Source organism: Ictidomys tridecemlineatus, chromosome 4, assembly GCF_052094955.1.
Source record: "Ictidomys tridecemlineatus isolate mIctTri1 chromosome 4, mIctTri1.hap1, whole genome shotgun sequence".
NCBI classification, from domain to species: Eukaryota; Metazoa; Chordata; class Mammalia; order Rodentia; family Sciuridae; genus Ictidomys; species Ictidomys tridecemlineatus.
In genome coordinates this window covers 181,061,253-181,075,073 of record NC_135480.1, presented here as the reverse complement: position 1 = coordinate 181,075,073, position 13,821 = coordinate 181,061,253, and positions in this window count along the sequence as shown.

Sequence of the window (13,821 nt, the reverse complement as noted above, 5' to 3'; positions counted from 1 at the left end):
GTATTTACACAAGCCAGTATGCTTATGATGTCAGTGATATGGCCTATCATTGACCAAAATGTCAATAATGTGGTGCATGACTACATATTTACACACACACACACACACGCACGCACAAAAATTTTCACATCCTCTACTGGTTACCTGAGGAACTTATTCATATATTCACAATATACACATAACTAATATGCATTAATAAATAAATTATTATTTAAAGTATTCTCAAATATTTTATTCCTCTTTCTGAAGGATTAAACTCCTAATCTGGTTAAAATTATGTGTGAAAGCAATTTGCCATTTCTGGAATAAATTTTAAAAGCCAATTTAGAAGTCATGCTCTCTTTTTCCCCTTCCAAGACAACCAGTAAAAATTCACATGAAGCTTATTTCATCAGCCCTGGTGCAGAGTGGAGGACACATAGAGCTGAGCCATAGCTGAGCCACGAAGGACAAACAGCAGCAGTCAATGCAAACTTCAGTTGGCATAACTCACTCCAGTTTTACTAGGATTTTTTTTCTTCTGCATAAAATATGCCAACCTTTAATTTATGAGGTGAGGACAGTGCTTGAGACCTTTCCAGAAAGTTCTGAGAGCCCCTGTTCTTCTCTACTTCTCTCCATTGTATTTTATCTTTCGGTTTCTCCGGCAGGATTTCATTTTTACCCATCTAGACTGAAAGCATTTCCCTCCTGGGAAATGGACTACTAATGACCACAGATATTAGGTTCTAATACCTGGAATCTGTAAATGTTACCTTGACTGAGGTGGGGGGAGGGTCATCAAAGGTCTCAAGATGGGGTATTATCTAGTGAAGGCTAAGTGCGATCCCAAGTACTGTGATGAGAGGTAGAGGGAGCTTGCATTGATGTGCAGTGGGTTCAAGTAAGGATTGGGGGGAGAGAAAGAGATAGAGAAGTGAAAATTGGAGTGATGTTGCCATAAACCATGGGATCTCAACAATAAAAAGCTAAGAATACACTCTTTCCCAGAGCAAACAGAGGGCGTACAGCCCCATGCTGTAAGACTTCTGGCCTCCAGAACAGAGACGGCAGAAAATTTCTGCTGTCTTAAACTATCCAGTTTGTGGTAATTTGCTTTAGCAGGCATGGGTAACTAATAAGCTATGGTTTAGTCCTCAGTGCTTTGGCTAAATTATCTGTCCAAAGTTACAAAAGAATTAACCATTAAAATAGTGCTTACAAAACATAGTAACAATAAAAGTTTGAATTTAAAGGCTGATTTTTCAGGTTAGTCATGTAATTAGTCAATGCTTTTAAAGGTGTATGATGTTTTAGAGATATAACACCATGTGCTCTATCTGAAAGCATCATCCACACACTCACACCCATGAGACCCCTGATGATACCTACAGGCAAAAATCATTTGCACTTTTATTGGAAAGGGAGTACTAGAGATAAAACCCAGGGCCTCATTCATGCCAGGCAAGTTATCACTTACCATAGACCCAGCTCTTCTAAATTTTATTTTGGACTGCATCCTGCTAGGTTGTCCAGTTTGGCCTCAAATTTGCAATTCTCCCTCAGTCTCCAGAATACCTGGGATTACAGGTGTGCACCACCATATCTGACTCACTTGCTCATATCTAATCTTATTGCATCTTTAAAAATTAAATATAATATCTCAAACATTTAGTGTATTGTACCACTATCAGAATATACATTATAGTATGGTAGAGCTGTATAGGTTTTGAGGTCTGAAAAAACTGGGCTATAAGGATGAATTTTCTATTCAATATTTATGTGATGGTAGAAATTTTTCTCAAGCCTCGGTTTCCTCATTCATAAGCTAAGAATAATGCCTACTTTATAGTGTGATTTATGTTTTAAATCTATACAAGGTTCATAGCATTGTGCTAAATAATACCACTTAATGTTATCACTACCTCTTTTTACAACTGTGTATCCAATAACTAGTTAATACTCAACCTTCACATTGCTTACTTTTTTTCTATGTCAAATATAGTCAAGTACATCATACTTTTAAAAAGTATTTTGAAACAGGGTAAATAAATGAGTGAATGAATGAGTAGGTAAGGTGTGCTCTAAATTTGTACTCATTCCTATACTTTTGAAAATGACAACGGAGAAAGGAAACAAGTTCTACCAACTAACAATGCATAGCCATTTCTTGGAGGATTCCAACCCTGACATTTTCTTGTGAGTGTCTGTGTGTGTGTGTGTGTGTGTGTGTGTTTGTGTGTGTGTGTGCGCGCGCGTTAACTTGGAGAAAAATATTAATTTGCAAAGTAAAAGACATAATAGAAGTGGAGAGAGGGAAGTTCAGGGGGAGAAAGAGAAAAAAACAGAAAAGAGGAAGAGAAGCAAAAGAAAACAGGAGCAGGAGGGGAAGAGAAAAGGAGAGAAGAAAGAAGGTAAAACCACTCTATGTGACCACCTGCCTATAGTTCTGTTAATCCTGTTGCCTTTACCAGGTCTGTATGCCACCAGCCTAACTGGCTTTATAATCAGTATTTTCAAGATATGCAATGTTTTAGAGATAATAACTACTACATAAGCAACAATAATGCCTCATGCTATATACTGCCTCCCCTTGTTAAATTTCAAATTCTGGAGTCACTAGTGCATTCCAATGACATTGCTTAAATCCTTATATCTTCAAACAGGTGTGTGTGTGTGTGTGTGTGTGTGTGTGTGTGTGTGTGTGTAAAATAAACTCAGAAATATGTCTTGGAAAATACTTGTGGGAGGTAAAATAGAACAATGCTGGAATCAATTCACATTATCTACCAAAAGAGTTGCAAAGAGTTATTTCTAGAAGAAGTAACCATTTGTTTGCAATAGTACTGGTAAAGCATGCAAGATGAAAATAGATAAATGGTAGTTGAGTTTGGCATGATGGAACATCCTTGTCAACCTTCACTGTAGCACTGGAGAGGTGAAACTGAGATACAGTAGGCTAAAGGATAAATAAAAAGTGAAGAAATGGAGACAAGGAATAGAAATAGCTCATTGTTAGAGTGTTTTGTGAAAACAAGAAAGAAGTGGCATATGGGTTGGATGTGGCTGGAGGGATCAATTGGAAAATTTTGTATTTTATTGGCTTTAAATAAGGTATGTCAATAGAGTGATGGGAATAATTGAGTAGGAATGGAGAAATAATATCTCAAAACAAATAAAGGATAGCTACAAAACAAAATCTTTAGTAAGATTACAACCAAAATTATAACTTTTCCAGATAAACAAAGTATATAGTAAAAGAAAGAGAAAGAGAGAAAGAGAGAGAGAGAGAGAGAGAGAGAGAGAGAGAGAGAGAGAGAGAGAGAGAATGCAGGAGGATGTTTGCATTAAAAACTGTGAGCCAAATTTTATAAGAAGAAAAATAAAAATATGAGAATTGAATAGTTGAAAAATTGGTTGGAACAATAGATTGATGAAGGCTAAGTTTGAACATTTTGAAGAGGAATAGTGAGAATCAGTAGTAAATGGAAGTGTTATAGTGACAAAGTTTTGGCTCTGGCTATGAATTGGTGTAGGATTGAAATGTGAGGTTGAGGAGAGTTTAAGAAAAGGTTTGTTATAAATCAAGAAAGATGTAACTGGGAATGATGGATGGGTCATTTTTGCTTTAACAGAGATAGTTACAGAGTCACAAATTGAGAGTAAAATCCTGATCTAGGAAACAGTCTTTATTAAACAGTCTTTATTAAGGTAAGATGCTGTAGAAGTCTAAATATACAGTAACAATAGTTAAGTGCAATGGTATAGACACGAATCTCTCATGGGATTTTGCATGAGAAAAGAGAAAACACATATATATGAATGTAGAATTGTCACAGGGACTAAAAGTAATAATCTCTGCTAATCTACACACACAAATACACACATACCACAGAAGTAATACATTAACATTTAGGAAATTTCATTACGTGATAATAAAAGAAAAAATTTAGAGTAAGTGAAATTTGAGCTGCTATATGTTGCTAGGTGATAAGCCTTATAATAAAGAAAAAATAATCAGAGATATATTCTTTAAAAAATTTTACATGTTGATTGACATGTTTTCTCTCCTACAATGAATTCTTTGATCTTATTGATTATCTTACGAATGTCTATGCTCAGCAACTGGCACAATCTCATGCATACTGAACCAGTATTTGTTGACTTAAAAGTTTGAAGAATCCCAATTATGTGAAGGGTATCTTTTTCAGTTAATAACTGAAGTATGGAAGAATTTAAGAGAATGTAAATTAGCTGTTGCACAGCAAGTAAAAATGAATTATACTCTAGTACATCAGGAGAGTTAAATAGCATTTTCACTTATTAAATATCATACATTTTTTATTTTGATGCCTAGTGTATTTCTAATTGACTAAAATAAGTGTAGAGTGATAATGTGATGTGTTATCCTTGTGCATGTAATAGCAAATAATTATTATGCATATTTCCAAGAAAATCAAAAGATAGGACCCTGCCTGACCCTGGAAATTTGCTCAGACAATCTGTGGTCATGGTTCATTAGTGATATGCTCAGCCAAGCTGGTGAATAAATAATCATTTTCATTTCCTTTCATTGCTTCTTATGTTTGTGGAGGTCATTAACAGATAAGAATGACATTATGAACATTTTGTGTAATAAAGATTCCATGAACTTAAGAATCTTATTTTTTTCTGCTAAGAGGCCATAAGCACAGTAGAAAAATAGGAGATTTTAAAAAAGTAAACTTAAACACAAGTTTAAGTGAAGTGCAACAAGAAATGTGAGTGAAAAAAAATTTAATTATATGCCAGTTGAAGGCAACCGCTAATAATTAAACACAAATGCAAATATATACATTATATATGCACATATACACATATATATATATAAAAATAGGAGATTTTAAAAAAGTAAATTTAAACACAAGTTTAAGTGAAGTGCAACAAGAAATGTGAGTGAAAAAAAATTTAATTATATGCCAGTTGAAGGCAACCGCTAATAATTAAACACAAATGCAAATATATACATTATATATGCACATATACACATACATATGAAAATACATATCAAATAATACACTATATAGACAAATTTTGTGAAGATAATACATATGCAGAGTTGTATGTGTATATGTATATATGTATACATTTTTATACAAAAAACACATGTTTTCTACATATATTGGAGAGATTATATGAAAAAAAAATTTAAACTCTTGCCTAATAGCTGTTATGAATTTCCCTTACATTTAGAAATACCTAAAATAAGTTGATGCAAGACAAATAAATGTACTATATCCCACTTTAAACTCTTACACAAATATGTACATACAATTCAATAATGACCCAGGTGAGAACTCCACTAATGAAAAGTACCACCATGATTATTGTCTTATATCTTCATTTCCTCCTCATATTAGTAGAAATAATTTGCAAAGATATTGGCTTATTCCATAATACATTATCAGTCTGGGCTGTTAATGGCTTTCCTTAGTAACTACAATTGTGTATAACTACTGCTGAATGAATATTTAAAGAATAAGAAACAAAAACTTCAACTCTTAAAATGTTCATGCTACAAATGGGAAATTATTTTAGTTCTAATGAATCATATTTTTTTAAGTATAATATACAGGACAAATGTTTTTGCAAAACATTTTATTTTATATGCTATTCACCAGTATATTATTATTTTGTTAAAATTAATAAGAAAAACTGAAGGTCCCATGTTCCTGTGAATTACTAAGTAATGAGATGTATGCTCAGAACTCTACTAGGAAAGAAGGACTAGAAACAATGGTTTAAACTCTAAATATGTGCATCAATTCTGCACAAGGAAACATTACTAACAATGTAGCACCTTTTTTTAAAAAAAAAGTAATAATCCCTGCTCTAAATAATGTATCAAAAATAGAAAAACATAGTTAAGTATACAGAAGGGGCCTTAATTGTCTTTTTAAATATTCCATTTTGTTTCAGGCTGAGATTAAAAAAAAAAGAAAGAAAAAGAAAAGAAGACAAAGACATTGTGATTCATGTGTGTTGGATCTTGTTGTACTAAAGAACTTCTCAGGGGAAAATAAAATGCCTCTTAATTCTCTCGAAGGAAATAACTGAAGACTTTAATGAGTTGTGAAGATGCAAATGACAAAAATTGAATACATGAAGCAAGTTCAAAGTGATTTTTTTTCTGCCCATAGAAGCAAAGCACAAAATGCCAACTAAAATTTCATAGAAAATATATCAAAGTGTATTTGTTTTATTTTTTATTTTAAGATTTTAAATAGTTAATTATATAAAACAATAAAGAACATTAGGACTCAAGACCCTTTATTTAGATTTCTGGCCTAAAACACTGTATACAAGTCACTTGGATGAGCTCTCTTTCCTTCTCTGGAGAGTTGGTGACGAAGACTAGAAATGGAGTGTGATGGCCTTGGACAAAATTGGTTCACCCATATCTTCCTAGCACTAATATGCCTATTAATGATGACCGCCTTTAGAACACAGGGTGTTAAACATTCTTTTAGGCTTATCACTGGACTCTCATTATCATTTCTGGAGCAACTGGAAAAGTCTGCTTCAAATTGTATTATACAGAGAAGGATTGGAGAGTAATGTGATCAAAACTGTGTTTTCAAAAGATCTGTCACTGATTTTTAATGTGTAGAACAGCCTAAAGGGAAGTAAATACCAGATTATAGGCATGCATATTTTCAAACTTAGAAGATAACAATGACAAGCTTCTCTCGTATGTGGCGGTACCAAATTGCATTTCATCACCAGTATATAAGAGGTTTCTGTTTTGCCTATATTTTCTTTTTAATTAAATTATTGTAGCTATACATAGTAGTTGGGTTCATTTGGACAAAATCATACATTCATGGAATTTGATTTCAATCCCCGTTTTTTGTCTCCTTCCCTCCCCTCCTCCTTCCCTCTATTCTTCTTCCTCTCCTGATTTTCTATTTACTAGTTTATCTATTTATTTTTGATTGGTATTTTCTACATATATTAAAGATAAAATTCTCTGTGGTATATTCATATATTCACATAGCATGATTTTGTCGAACTGATTCTTTATTTCCTCCCCTTTCTGTCCTCCTGTGTCCCTCTCAACCTTTCTCTTCTCCACTGGTCTTCCCTCTATCTTTGTGTCCTTCTACATGTAGTTATATTTTTGTTTAGGGACTTCCCTCTGCTTTTGGTATATGAGTAGATATCCAAGGTTTGTCATGAGGAACCCATCAGTTGTTCCTCTTTGGGGCCTGGTTCTTGGTCTGGAGATTTTGTTTCCCCAGTTCTATGTCATAAGGTAATGTTGAGGTTAGGTGGGGCTAGATGTAGGGTGGAATGAGATTGGCTGTTACTTGTCTGAGTGGTGAGTATTGCTCTGCAGCAGGTTCACTACTGTGTGAATTTGAAGTGTCCTCATTACTTTCTAGCTACTCTCAGAGGAAGGGTGGAGACAGGAAGAGCACTAACGTTAGCAACAAATGTACAGTCTTAGGATAAAGGCCCAGCAACTACTTTGACATCTATGACACTAATTGCCACCCACATCAGGTTGGTGGAGTCAGCATTTAACAATAGTATCAACAATAAAAAACTGAACTAGATTAGGCATTAGACAACAGGTGTCTACCACATCGTCTACTGTATTAATAATCACAATAACATGAATATATAAGTATTACATAAACTATGTAATTCTATTATTTAGTGGAATTACATTTTCTTACATGAAGAAAAAAATAGGGCATGAAGGACTAAGTTTGAATTAGTTAAAAAAGTAAATATACGAGAGGCATAAGATAGGTAGCAGATGTTGGCTGTAAAGAAGAAGGAATAACCTGTCCATACAATGAGATCTCCCTCTCTCTCTCTCTCTCTTTCTCTCTCTCTCTCTCTCTCTCTCACACACACACACACACACACACACACACACACACACACACACACACACACACACTGCATACAAGATATTGCAGAATGGAAAAAATACAGTGAATAATGGAATACAATGAAATGATATTTGAAAAAAATTAAAAAGTTAAAATAAGAATGTATTAGGGTCTAGGGTCTCTGGTAAAATCCACTTTTAGGGTGTAGAGTCTAAACCTCCCCAGGTGCCACCTTCACCACTATAACTATGAATTACCCTACAGTTCAGATGCTCCTGTGTAGCCACCATAGGGCCAATAACTCTTATGCGATGCCAGAGCCTGTGTGATCCAGGTAAAATTTCTTTGTGCTTATTTCAGTCCCTCTGGTTCAAGCACACTCTGGGAATTTTAATAGGTGACTGAAGGCAACTTCCTTTTTGAATTCCTGACCTCCTGTCTCTGCCCCATGCTGAGTAGCATTTATAGATGTTCCCTGCTCTGCATGATAAATGATTTCAACCACTAGTTTCCATATAAACCTCCTTCTTCTCTTTCCCTATTTTTTTCCTAAATTTTCAATCACATTTTATATTAACAGCTCTTTTTAAATTCCCCAATTTGAAAAGAGTTGAATAAAATCCCATGGTTGTTTCGACCTACACAGCCTTGATTACTGATGATATAAAGGATAATAGCTTTTCTTCATGAGCGTTAGATGAGTGATACCCCTTTTAAATGGCCTCTTTGTGCACTTCAGTTTTTCTTTCTCTTTCTAGTGGTCTGTAGAGAATTTTAAAGCATTCTAAATACTATGCTTTTTTCTCTTAAGTGTTAACAATATCCAGTGGCTGGATTTGTAACTCAGTGGCAGAGCGCTTGCCTCATACATGTGAGGCACTGGGTTCAATCCTCAGCACCACATAAAAATAAATAAACAAAATAAAGATATTGTGTCCATCTATAACTAAAAAATTTAAATATATATCTTTAGTATTTTCTAAATATATTTATTTCATATATTCTTAAAATTTCAATGTAGTCAAATGTTATCAATCTTTTTCTTTATAAGATGTAATTTTTTGCTACATCAAGTCATAAATTTTTCTCTTATGAATCTGATATATTTCTCCATTTATTTAGGTCTTTTTATGCCCTTCAGTAAATATTATTGCTTTCTCTATAAAACTTCTGCCCAACTTTGATAGATTTATTCTTACATACATTATAATTTTTTGCTTTCATGGATGATAAATTTTCATTTTGGTGTCTAATTTATATTTGAAATACGGGAATGTTATTGATTTTGGAGTAGTGATCTTGCATTCAGGAACCTTGATAACTCTCATTAATCCTAATAGTTTACAAAGTCCCTTGGATTTTAAAACACAGTATCATTTGACTGCAAATAATTACAATGGGTCCTTGATTTCAGAGCTAATGAATTTTCTATCTTTTCCATTTTATTACTACTATGATATAATAACTTTAGTGTAGTTATTTCAGTGTAAATAATAAAATATCTTTATTCCATTATACTGGTAAAATTTGTTCCACTACTATAAATTTTAATAGAAATAGTGATGGCAGTCATCTTTGTGTTCTAACATAAGGGAGCCACTCTCATTTCAGAATCAATGCCAAGTTTTATCAAACTGGTGGTAAATTGCATTACTAGCTATTTAATATTACACATACCATGCATTTATGGAACAATTCTAATAGGTTATGATGTATTCTTTGTACAGATTAATAGATTGTGTGCATTAACATTTTATTTAGTCATAAATTTAATTTCTTCTGCTATTGATCTTCTTATAGTTTGAATCTTAAATGTTCCCTAAAGGTCCATGTGTTAAAAAAACAAAGCGAAAGGGGCCAAACAATCATGCCTGGAAACTTTACAACTGTGAGTCCAAATAAATATTTTCTCTTTATAAGTTGATTATCTTGGGTATCGCTTACAATGACAGAATGCTGACTAACTCACCTAATTGTTTTTCAAATTTTCATTAGGCTTATGAAATAAAATATAACCTATAAAACAATGTAAGTGAGATTTTAAATAATATGTTGGAGGCTTATATAAATCTACAACATTCTGTTTATTGAATTGTACTAAGGATTTTCAAGATTTTCCATTTTTCTTGAATCAATTAGATAAAATGTATCTTTTATCTACATTGTTAATAGTAAACTAGGGCACAATGAATTGGTTTTTTGTTTGTTTGTTTGTTGTTTTTTTTGTTTGTCTGTTTGGTTGTTTTTTTCACCAGGAATTGAACCCGGGGACACTTAACCACTGAGCCCTATATCCCCAACTTTTTTTTGTTTTTTTGAGACAGAGTTTTGCTAAGTTGCTTAGGATCTCACTAAGTTGACATGGCTGGCTTAAAACTTGCCATCCTCATGCCTCAGTCTCCCAAGCTGCTAGGTTTACCACTGCACCTGACAGTACAGTGAATTTTTAAGGAGTTTTTTTGAATAAATGGCGATTCATTTATGAGGCAACTCCAAAATGGAAGTGGTATGAGAGTTCTGCCAATGGAGACCAAGAGAGCTTTTATAAGGCCAATGCAAAAGCAAAAAAAAAAAAAAAAAAAAAAAAGATTGATTAAAATTATAAAGTTGTCTTATTTCACCTACTCTACTAGAAATAGCCTGCTTATGTAAGTTAGTTGACAGAGTTGATAGCTTCTGGTTGATAGCCTTCAATTTGCTTTTTTTTTTAATATAGGCATTTCCAAGAAATAGCCCAAGTTATGTTTGCAAATCAACCAAGATTAAAATCAATTTATGGGGTTTGGCTGACTTCCTTCAGAATCCTTCAAACCTAGTCTCCATTTTCATTTAGATCAACAACACTTTAAATTTGTTAGCAAACAGTTTTCCAAAACAGTCCTTTTTGATTTCTTTGTGAAGACTACCTTTTAATTATTAATACTCGTTGTTTTATTATTTTCTTTTTCACTTCAATGTGTCTAAAACTTTATATTTGTTTCATTTTTAAGTATATTTTTAGTTGTTGATGGATATTTATTTTATTTATTTATATGTGGTGCTGAAAATCAAACCCAGTGCCTCACACATACTAGGCAAGTGCTCTACTGTTGAGCTACAACCCCAGCACTTATCTGTGTTCTTAATCTTATCTGCTCTATATTGTTTCTTGGCTTTCATTTTTAATATTTTTTTCTTTTTATTATTTTTCTACTATCTCTAATTTTATTATTCACATTTTTTTCTCTTTTCCTGAATTCTCTTAAATTTGAAACTCCTTTTTGAACACCTTCTCTGAGGGATATTCATCAATCCTAATGTCTTATTGAGCTGATTACACAAGTTTTTAGTATTATTGATTTTTAGTGCTAGAGATTTTTTTCTAATTTATGTATTTTTGTCCCATAAATACATACTAGTGAAAACATTTGATTAATTAATATTTATATTTTCTTCTTAAATTAAATGTCTGAAGTTTACCTTATTTCATACTGCCCTTAATGAGACCTTATACGTAATGGAACTATCAAAGGGAGGGACCTTTCTTTGGAGATTTGAAATGAAGACAGCCTGGATTTATTGCTTGCTAAGAGAGAATTGAATTTGCAAAGCAATTTCCTCCAAAAAATGTAAGTACTGATTTGAGATGGATTGGACATAGGAAGAATTTAGGGACTGATAGATTTTTGAAAAGCAAATGCCCTAAACTTCCACCAGTTTTAGCTGTGTAGATCTTTTGACTGATATGAGTTTGTTCCCAACTGACTTCCTACTGTGTAGGATGTCTCTAACTGATGAAGATGAGCTTAAAACCATCTGTAATATGTAATACTTGATGTCCTGTGATTCTGTGCAAGGTACTTTCTCCTTTTGGAGAGTAGGAATTATTTTTTCAAAAGAGAACTATTCATCTTAGAGAATCATTTTAACAGTCATAATAGTGTTGCAACTTAATAACAATCATATTCATGTTGATGTGTTTTAAGGTTAAAAAAATCACAATACTTGAAAGGTATTCTGGAATTTGTAAAGATAACAGAAGTGGAAATCAGGAATAAACTAGACAGAATAATAATAATCAGGAATAAACTAGACAGAATTCACTAAATGGTGGAGACATAAACATAAGCATAGCAATACTTACATACTTACATATTATAGTTAGAAGTTGGCAAAATTATGTATACAGTAATAGATACTGAATTAACATTTATGTATTGATATATTTAAATATATCTGATTATTCTAAGGAATTCATAGAGACACTCTGGAACCACCCAGGTGAATGAGCATGTATTGACTTGGTACTAGGAAGATTGTTTTCTATCCTGGTTTTTCTTTAATACTGTCCATCAACATGATGACTTTGGTTATTATGGATAATTTAGTATATCCATTTATAATTTATCAGTTCTGTGAATTTTCAGTTTCTTGGGCATTGTTTTATAACTGGAATTCAAGTTCTGTCTATGTTTGTCTTGGTAATATCTGTTTGTTTAATGCATAGTATAATCAACAATAAGTCCCTCTTCTTCTGATCATAAAGCCAAGAGTCCCAGAAAACTCATGTAAATTTCCTGATTATGGGCTCTGCTCTGTGTATAGAAGATAAAGTGATAAAAAAATATTTCCAGAAAACTGAGTGCTCTAGTTTAGATATTGAACATCTCCAAAAGACCCATGCATTGAAGGTTTGGTCTCCAGCCTACGTTGCTACTGTGACATGGTAAAACCTTTAAGAGGTGGGGCCCAGTTGGAGGAAACTGGGTCATTAGGGATGTGCCCTTGAAGTGGATATGGAATCCTCAACCCTTCCTCTCTGTTTCTGCCTTCCTTTCTTTATGAGGTGAGCAGCTTCCTTTGTCATACACTTCTACCATGATGTACTATGCTCCCACAAGACCAAAGTGACTATTCCAAGCAATTATGGATTGAAACATCTGAAACAGTGAACCCAAATAAACCTTTCCCCCTTTTAAATTGATTATCTCAGGTATTTTGTCACAGTAACAGAAGGCTGACTAACACAGGCAGAATTGGGTGATCAATGACTCTTTTAATATGTTTCCCAACTCAACAAACTTGGAAAAAGAAATAGATAAATTGGTCTGTGTGGAAAAACATGATTCAGATTTATGAGCTATTCATTAAGATATCAGAATGATGGACTTGAGACTGGGAGCAGAATTTTCTCTCAAGCAATATAGGAACGATACAATTAATTTACTGACAGGTTACCTCACATAAATCACTGTCCAAAATTTTCATCAATTTACTTTACCACCATCATCATATAAGCATACCTGTTTCTCTGCACCTTTGCAAACACTTGAAATAATACCTATTTCTCTAATTTTCATTTGTCTCCATATATGTGAATATGTGTGTGTATGTGTGATTATGTGTGTGTGTGTGTGTGTTTTAATTTTATTATCACTATGAGTTAATGAAATGAGACTTATGGGTGAAAAATAGAATATAACAATAATGTCTTATTCAAAGACAATGGAGTTCTTCAGAGTGAGAGAGAATGACAGTGAATAAGAAGAAAGAAACTAATAATCCTCTTTAGAGGATATGACTGGAGCTGAAAGATGAGAAAAACAAAAGCAATATCACCTAATATTTATTCTTTAGAAAAACCTGACAAAATGGGTAAATGTGTGATGTGTTCTTCACAATGGTTATAAAACTAATATAGTATGAGAATTTGTGAAAATTCTAAATATTTTTTAAAAGTTGTATTCTATTGAAGAAGACTGTCTTTTAATTTCTTCACTTGTCTGTTTCCCAGTTTGATACCTTAAAACATAACTAAATAAATAAGAAAAATTTTACTGAGGATTAAATTTGGGGAAAAAGTTGTTTTGATTGGTGAAAAATCAATAAATGAAGGCTTTGGAGAAAGTGGGAATTTAATTTTTATTGGATTAAGTAAGAAAAGTAGAGATATTCATGTGTGTACCTGAGAAGACAAATT